This window comes from Lycium barbarum, chromosome 10 (genome assembly GCF_019175385.1).
Source record: "Lycium barbarum isolate Lr01 chromosome 10, ASM1917538v2, whole genome shotgun sequence".
In the NCBI taxonomy this organism is placed as follows: Eukaryota; Viridiplantae; Streptophyta; class Magnoliopsida; order Solanales; family Solanaceae; genus Lycium; species Lycium barbarum.
In genome coordinates this window covers 90,796,198-90,806,530 of record NC_083346.1, presented here as the reverse complement: position 1 = coordinate 90,806,530, position 10,333 = coordinate 90,796,198, and positions in this window count along the sequence as shown.

Here is a 10,333-nt window from a genome sequence, read left to right as displayed (position 1 = left end):
TAACTCCATATGATTATTGAGAATCTGTCTGTAATCCATGAAAACCCATATTTTGTATTCCATGGGTTCTTGCATGTATGTTTTTGACTAAGAATGATTATTTCATGAATATCCTATATGTCTACAAGTTTCATGCAATTAAATCATATAATTACTTTCATGCCATGATACAAGAAATATACATGCTAAATACAAGTTATTTCACAAAAATCATGGGCTTCTTAGCCAACTATATTATGTTCATGTTTTGGGAGTTGCACGAATTACCGAGAAGGCTCAGATATTCTGAAACTACGTAGTCACCGTAAGACAAGGATCGCTCCGCCCAGATAGAACGATACCTTAACTTTACACTCAATGGATCCATCAGGCACGACACCACCTCATACCCTGGCAAGGTATGGGGGCTCTGCTGGTCCGGCGAGGTACCAGACTCCACGTACCCACGTGGTGATATTATATTGTCGGTTATGAAATGCTCTCCCTACCTACCATGTTTTACTCATGCTTTATATTATATATGTATTCATGTTCATGCTCATAACCAGGTTTCAGTTTCATGTTCAGTTCTTATCTTTATTACTTTATGTCCCATGTTATTTCATTCAGTTGCCTTACATACCAGTACATTCAATGTGCTAACGTCCCGTTTTATTGTCCGGGGGCCTGCATTTCACGATGCAGGTACTGATATACAGGACGACACATCTGCTCAGTAGGACAACATTCGTATCAGCTTATTGGTGAGCCCCATCTCATTCGGGGTTTAGTCAACTTTTGTTTTATGATTAGTTATGCATCTATGGTATGCTGGGGGCCTTGTTCCAGTAAGTATGGTTTCCAGTCAGACTCATGATAGAAGTTTCATAGACTAGACAAGTCAGTTATGTTATGTCAGACATTCGGATTCATATAGCCATTTTGGCTCATTCATGTTATTTTCGCACTCATATTTAAACAAGCATTTTTATTAAGTATTATGACTTACTACGTTTTATAAAGGCTCATCATGCATTCACGTTATATTCCGCTCATGTTATGCCTCATGATGATTCAGCAAGCCATGTGGTTCGCTCGGTCACATGCAGTAAGGCACCGAGTGCCGTGTTTCGCCCAGGCCATGGTTCGGGGCGTGAAATCAGATTTAAACACCTCCGAATTCTATATATCGGGCGGAAATGATACTTCCAACCCAGTTTTATTTTCATGAATAAGGCCTTCTAATTATGCGGATGAATTAGACGTCTCTAATTCATTTGGGCCTTGTTTGCTTAAGTGAAAACTTATAATTTGTGTATAATTCGAGTATGTATAATTCTCAATCATAGTCTTATTTGAAGAGAAAAAGTCTATTTGACTGATACATTTCTCTTTTATTGTAATATCAAACTTCAGGAAATGAATCCATCAAATTTGTACAGCTTTTCGACTAGCCAGCTTAGAGCTTGGCAAACAATTATTCATCCTCTAAGAAAACTGTATTAATCTTTTGATTTAAAAGCTTTGACTTCTTATGATATTTCCTTCGTCAGTCCCCAGTATCTCGCCTTGATTTCTCTTCTCGAAAGATTTTTGAATCACTTTTGATTTCCTGTTACCTCTGATGTTCGATCAATCCAATTTATTCAAAGTAACACGTTTGCTGCTGCCTCATTAAAAACCTTGCCGGAAAAACTCTTTCTTTGTTTTCTGGGATAAAAACGGGACAAAGGGAAAAAGAGTGCAGCACGTGTTTTCTAAGTCCTCCGAATAATCTTTTAATCTTCCCTTACTTTCGAACTCATTTCTTGCTGGGATCCTCTTTCCTTTTGATCCTGCAATAAATGTTGAAATCTTAGAAAAAACATTCAAAGAATTAAAACTTACCTCGAATGATTTTGACTTGCGACCACTTGGTACGAATATCTTCCCTGTAATCTTATTTAGTTAAAGCCTCCTTTGCTCATTTATTCTTGTCACTTCATCTATCGAATATTCCTCCATCTTCACTGTAATTTTTTTGAATCCATAAATCTGCCTTGCCTATGTCGCTACCGGACATTCCATTCATCGAAACGTTTCGCCAGGACAAACTCTACTCTCTCCGGCGTTTGAAATTCAAACCATCTAAGTGAAGCTGTAATCACGGCGTTTGTATCTTGAATCCAAGGTCTCCCCAATAAAACCTTAAAATTCATGCCTTCATTTACTACTCGAAATTTTTTATTCATTTCTCCGCCTCTGGTGACAACTAACAATTCTACAACTCCTTTCCCAATTTCTCCGGGTCCAATCATCTCCCCGATTTCCTTCTCGGGTAGTTCTATTTCACCCATCATTGCCAACTGTTCTATGACTCCCCACTGAATAATGTTAACTGCACTTTTCGAAACAACTACAACTCTGGAATCTACACAATTATTAATCAAAGTAGAAATCACCAAATCATTGGGTCAGGATGAGATTTCTTCCCCACTTCTGCAGTCAATCGACAATTCTTTCTTTTGTTTATGTTCGAGAGTTCCACGAACTCCAGTCACCTCATCATTGTACCTAGAGAAATTTACTTGATCCTAGCTTCATCAATTACCATATTGATAGCATGGCGTGGTTCGGTCTGAACCTCCTGCTTAACCAAATCCATATTCTTTTCGTAATTGTCCTTGGCCCTGTCACTTAGGAATTATCTTAAGTGGCCATCTTTTAACAACCATGCAACCTCGTCCCTGAGGTGCCTGCAATTAGCGGTCCGATGACCATGGGTTCCATGGTAATCACAAAATAGGCTCATATCCCTCTGACTGGGATCTGACCTCATTAGTTTGGGCCATTCGCACCATCAATCTTACTTATTGTTGCAACCAACTCTACTAAATCAACATTGAAATTATATTCTGATAACTACAAATTTTCAATATTTTTTGTAACTGAATCAACTGTTGCAGATTTAGACTGCAACGCCCATCTATTTTGACTTGAATCGATCTTTCTATCAGAACTTAGCGTCTCTTGTTGATTATTTTGGTTCTGCTCTGGTCTTGAACGGGACCTTTACTATTGACCATACGGTTGATATCTTTCCTTTCCACATCTGAAATCGTCATCAGCATTCCTTCTAGGCTTGTCATGGTTCCGACTCCGGCCAGTCGATCCAGCTGATAACCAGAACAGATCATCTTCCACTCGAATTTTTGATTCATACCTATTATGATCGTCCGCCCATGTTATAGCGGGAAATTTCAACAGGTTTTCTCTTAATTTCAACGAGGCACTCGAACTTCTAGGGTTTAATCCCTTAGCAAATGCTTCTGCTTCCCATTCATCCGGGACGGCTGACAATAGAATCTGTTCCTTTTGGAACCTTATAACAAACTCACGAAACAACTCAACATCGCCCTGGGTAATCTTGAAGATATCTGCCTTCCCTGCTGACACCTTCTTTGCTCCAGCATGTGCTTTGATAAAAGCATCCGCAAACATTCAAAAGAATGAATCAAATGCTCCGGAATTAATGAATACTAAGTCATTGCCCTTTGGACAATGTTTCACAAAACTTCTTGAGTAGAACAGATTCAATCTCGTCTAGCTGCATATCATTCCCTTTAACGACACATGTGTATGCGGTCACATGCTCCTGAGGATCAATAGTCCCATCATATTTGGGTAGATCCAACATTTAAACCTCTTCGGGATTAATTTAGCAGATGCGCTTGGTAGGTACGGCAACTGCACATATCTCTTCGAATCTGGTCCCTTCAGTACCGGAGGGACTCCTAGAATCTAGTCTATCCGGGAATTGAATGCATTAAATTTTTTTCATTCCAATCCAATCGTCTATCTAACTATTTCTCATTCTTTTCTAGCAGATTGGAAAGGGCCTTCAGGTATTGCATAATGTACGACGTTGTTTTGTCACCTTGGGTTTCACTGCTTCTTTCACCGTGCTAAGCATTTATATTGGGTAAGTTCTTTCCAGCATTATTCCTTTCGGCCTGCAAATTAACAATCGCTTTTTGCTTCTTTTCCAGCAAGTCCAGGATCTTTGCTAACCCTGTATTTGCATCCGCCACTTTTTCTTCGCGTTCATCATTAGGAATTAAATCATTTCCCGTATGTACGGATCCACGAGGGGAAATCTGGGCTTGATGATTCCTTGCCCTGACTTCTCCTGTTGTCGGATCTCTTTCTTGTGCATTAATGTTGTTCAATACTCCATAAGCTTGATTTCCAGTGTTTGTCATTGTCAAAAACTACCTGGTAACAGAGATTAAAATGCGATAAGTAAGGTAATTAGAGCAACAAAACAATATCACTATTATCCTTAGCCCCACGGTGGCGCCAAACTGTGTACCCTAAAAAGAGTACAGTTAAATTCGTTTGTGGTTTAAAGGATACGTGGTTTGATTTATTATAAACAGTGAATAAAAAGACCAATAACGACTAGAGAAACCAAACGAGTAAATCAATAAAGAAATATAAAGCAATAATGAAATAATTAAGCCTGGGATTTGTTGATCCTTGGAGAGAATCCTTTGTTGGGTTTTCCTCTAGTGGAACAATTATATGCTCTGCCCTTGAAGAATAAATATTAGCCCGATACAAAAGAATGATAAAGTTAGCTAATTGCAAAAGATAGAATAGTAAGAATGTGTGTTAGTAATTGTTATTCGATGATGATGCCCCCTTCCTGAGAGGCCTTTAGGCTTCTTTTATAGTACAAATACATTTGCCCTTAAGTCGTGCTTAAATTCTAATAATGAATAATAATAGACAATAAAAGCTGCTCTAATTCTAAATCATGACGTTTGCTTCGAATCTGGACCAGTCACACAACGTTAACCTTTTATTAATGACCCGAGACAATTGCCTTGGTAGGTTTGCTCCGGGTTTATCCGGAGTCTCTCATTCCGACTAAGTGAAACGACTAAGCAGTGTTTCACCTTCAATTGCCACGTGTTCCCTTCTCGTCATGCCATGTGTTAAGCTATATTTTGCCATGCATATATAGGACTTTCTTTGGCAGGTGTTGTTGCTAAAAAGAAGCTTTCTGGTGCCAGCTTTTACTCAGAAAATCAATGGGTTAATCGATGGTGTCTGTTAGGTTTTCTAAAAAAATTGCGAGGAAAAAATCTTGAAAACCGCCACAGTCCGTTGTTTTTTTTTTCTTTTTAGATATAAGGAACTAATAGATGTATTGTGTCTATTTCAACCAAAAACTAAATTACTATATTACTATATTAATTAAATTTAAATATTTTTATTAATTAAGTTAATATATTTTTATTAATTAAATTAAAATATTTTTACTTGCTTTTTTATAGGTTTGACCATACAAACCGAAATCTATATATTTTACATAGTTGACGGTGTCCTGCCCCGAATCATGGTCTGGGCGTAACACGGCACTCGGTGCCTTGTTACATGTGACCGAGCAAACCACATGGCTTGCTGAATCAACATGGGACATGTACTGATGCGGAATATAAGTTGAAAACATTAAAAGTCTGAATAAAGCATGTGATATCATAATAATACTGAAAATACTTTTAAAACAAGAGTATGGAAGTAATTTGAAAACATGATAGACTAGCCCACAAGGCTAAACATAACTGAATACTGAACATGACACACTGACTAGTCTATGAAACCTCTGACATGAGTCTGAAATACCGAACTAGTGCTGGGACAAGGCCCAATGTACTAACATGACATTACTGCCGAAAGTAAAGACAACGCCCCGAAGTAAATAGGGGTCTCCAATAGCTGATACGAGAAATCCTAGCGAGCAGATTTGTCGTCCTGTAAATCAATGGATGCATCATGAAATGTAGGCCCAGGAAAAATGGGACGTAAGTACTTTTAAATTGTACTTGTATGTAAAGCAACTGAATGAAAAAACTGTAAGTGGGGTACTCGGGGAATGAGCAGCCCAAATCAATAAGATGGATACATGAAGTAATCTGAAAATGAAACTGTAACTGCAAGCTGAGCATGAACATGGATAACATCTGGCATGTTTATAATATAACATAAGTGAAACATTTTTTGACACACTCAGTATCGACTGTGGCGGACTATGCTCTACATGCAACTACTATAACCCTGTAATGGGTGCACGTGGCCTAGTAAAGTCTGACAATCTGTAAACATGAACTATATGATGCTCTGTCTGTATGATTGAAAGTAAAACCCGTACACGACTGAACCTGACCACATATGTCTATGAAGCATCTGGATAACACTGTACAACTGACATGTTGTCGAGACAGGGCCTTGACCTACCCATAATCTCTATACATAAAAGTACAAGACTTGACTCAGCTCCAGGAAAAAATGGAGCTTACACTATCTCGCTGAACATCTGTACCATCTAGAATGTACGTCTGTCACTCGGTAATCCTGAACCTTCAATGTGAAACATAACAAATGTAGTGCCCCCAACCAAGGGACGTCAGTACAGAAAGATTGTAACGAGTCCGTAAGGAAGACATGAAACATATAGAATAAAATAGAAGCTTAGGAAGAGCAACTGAAAGGCAATTAAATCAAACCATAACTGAGGACTCTATAACTTTCTACGGAAACATGTCTTAGATCTTACTGTACTTCTGTCTCTCTAAATCTTCTTAATCTTTTTGATGATATTCTTTTGGGTCGATAATGTCGAGCGACGTTCTGGGATCGTTCACTGTAATACTTGGGATAACTGTTCATTAGATTCTTTATTTACTTTCTTGTAAGCCCTACTTGGCCAAATGAATACAACATATCATATCAATGTACTGCAGTACATATGAAATGCTCGAGGTAGCAATTATGCATGTCATTTCCCATCCATACGAACCATCTATTTATGGATAGCCCTGAAGGCAAGTGTGTATGTAAAGCCCCGAAGGCAACTGTATATAGATAGCCCTAAAGGCAATTGTATATGCATAACCCCGAAGGGAACTGTATATGCATATCCCCGAAGGCAACTGTATATGCATAGCCCCGAAGAAAACTGTATATGCATAGCCCCGAAGGAAAATGTATATTCATAGTCCTGAAGGAAACTATATATGTATATCCCCAAAGGCAACTGTATATGTATAGCCCTGAAGACAATTGTACAACTGCGCGTCTATGTGTTTCATAGTCTGTCCATAGGGCATAAATATCTCCGAACATGCAATGAATGTGATACAATGGAATGCAATAACTTCTTATATGACATGCATAATATATATACGTTAAGGATTCTAGGAAACTGACTTTCTAGCTTTTGGGAGCACGTAACTTAATCCCTATAAACTTATAATCCGTGAAACTATCTTTCTATCTTCTATGGGACTCATGATAAGGAAAGACACACGACTCAACTACATGTCTAGGGATACGATAAGGATTTACATGATTACATTCTATGATTCTCATTTGGTACATGAAAACCTTATACTCTAACTCTCTTAATCACCTCACCCTCGGGCAGGATCATGCTTAATATATCACCTTATCTTCTCTTTACTTACATTCTAGCCCTATGGACTAATAGACTCTCATAAGGGCTCGTATACCTCTGTATTATCTTAATTCATCCTAAAGGATGCTCTATGACTCAATAGGGCAATATGGGTTCTGCTAATCTGTTCATCTTACCTTACGCTCTGTCTCCCATTACAACTTCTTAGACATTGACCACATGGCATCATTTATCTTAAGCGCCATTCATTTTTTATAACGCTCTATAATCTCCTTCTATATACTTGTAGGCTATAAACGTTATCTTATTTAAGGGAAACTATAATCCCACCATAACAACTTAGAACTCGACTCTATGAGTAAAACGTTTTAGCACAGCTGAGCATGGACATATAACATTTATTAAAATGACTGATAAGGCTTGTAACATGGAATTAACACACGTATAAACTCTACGCTCCATGGTGGCGAGTCAAGGAATATCCTTACGTACCTTGATTCAACTTCCGAATGACAAAGACGAGTAAATCCTTTCAATATACAATCAACCTATTTAAATGGGCTAATATCAACAAAACAACAGCTCAACCAAATACTAAATCAATACTAACATTATCATCAGGAAATCAAAGAGCGACGAGCTCCCGAGGGTATATACAATGGTGCACTCCACACTCGACCTCAATTTAACTACAACCACTCTCAAGACGAGCTACCAACCCCCTTCCTGTAACGACCCGCCTAGTCATTATAGTGTTTTGACCCATTTACCCTTGTTGAACCTTCCCCCCGTTAGTATGATATATGACTTAATGAATTCATTGGGTTGGTTCCCGTAAGGTTCGAGTGTAAATTGAGTCATTGATGGAGAAACTAGTTAAGTTAACGAGTTAGCGTTGACCACGGTCAACATCGGGTTAGGATGACCCCGTATTAATTAATGTTTTGGAAGTTCCAACAAGTTAATATGATAATTTTGAACTTGTCCACAAGTTTTGGTGAGGTTCCGAAGAGTTTTACATGGGTTTGGATTTTGTCGCGCTCGTATTCGATGTTTTCGCCGTAGGTCTTTGGATAGAAAGGGCTACACAATGATCAAACGACCTTGATTTTGTGTGAGGATTGAACCATTAGATTCGTACTGTAATTATAAAGTTATAGCAAAAAGAATCGTCGCGTTTCGGCTCCGTATGAGAGAGTTATGACCATTTTGTGCGGACTATTCCAGCAGGTCCCCTGTAGCGGACTCAGGGCCGCCGTAGTGGGAACACCGCAGCGACCAACGGGGGCAGAAAATCCTATTTTTATATTCTAGCTCCGAACTATTACCCACAAGACCCCAAAGTTCATTTTCAAAAGAGAAATAGGTAAACTTCATTCCATTCATTGGTGAAAGCATCTTGGAGGGTAAGTCCCCACCTTTATTTGTTCCTTTTCCTTTCTCCTTCAGGTTCCATGATTATTTTAAGGTCCATCAATGGTGGGTGAAAATCCTAGAACCCTAGAATTAGTAAACCCTTAAATAATTGATGGATTGTTGATTTTGTTGTTGATTAATCATCTACAAATATAGATTATCACTTTCTAGGAAGGGAATTTGATTTCTTATGGTTGAAATTGCATGTTGAGACTTAGGGTTCTAATAAAAATGGAAACTTTGTCCTAAAATCTTTTTGAAAGGGTAAAATTGATTAGAAACCCATGAATTGAAGGTTAATGATTATAGAGATAGAAGTTATGATAAATTCAACATTAAAGGATGGTTTCAACCATTGAAAAGGGTAGAATTAAGTGGGTGGTCTTCCCCAAATTGTTGTTCTTGTTTAAATACATGGTTTGTTGCTTACTTAGCATCATATTGTTAGACTTTGACTATTCTGAGGCACTTCGGAAACAGAAGGCTCGTGTGGAGTAGTTCGTGGCTCTTGTTCTGCATTCGAGGTAGGTTATGGTTTACTTTAGTTATACTTTGATTAGCGAAACGTATATATTGTGTAGAATTGACGAGAGAAATCATGATTAGGTCTTCCGACATGGTGTTTGGTTGGATATTATCTAGGTTGGTATGACTTCGGATTATGCGGGCTTGTCGCGATTACTTTATGTATTGAATAGGAGGTATACATGTGGTGATATGGGAAGAAAGGAGTTAATATATACTCGTGATGTTGATTGTGGCTTGCTGCCCCGTTAATATGATTAGGTTGGTACCTTGATTGTTGTTATTATGATACGTGTTGTAGTCAACTCTCTCTTATTGTGACACACATCTTCGGAAAAATGAAGGATAATAAGTTTAGAATTGAATCGTGATTTATATACTTATGATAGTACCCAGATGAAAACTTGACATATGATTTACTATTGATGATGAGATCATACTTAGCATGCATTATCAATTCATAAATATATTGATATTGAATTATGACTTGGTATTGATGATGATATATGAGAAAATGGAGCACCTTGGTGATACAAGAGTTAGTTGTGAGGTGTACTCGTTATATTTGGAAGTAAAGAGGGACATAGACTCTTTATGTTGACAGAGATGGTTTGTATGATTCATTCCATAGTTGAGATGATTTATCAAAAGTCCTAGGATGTTTTATAGCCTTGTGACTTGCACCTTTATTTGCACTTGACTTCATTGATTGATCATGCTTACTGTTGAGTTGATTTATATAAGTCTTGATAGGGCTTATAGTGTTGTGATTTCCATAGCATTTATTGCATTGATTTAGCATTTATGCATTCATACATGATAGAAATGGTTTGGAACTAATTAATGAAAGACTTATGGTATCTATAAGAGAAAATGTTTTAAATGCCCAATGGGAAATGATTCCGGGTGATGTGATATTATATGATATGATTTGATAAAGATCCTCCGTGG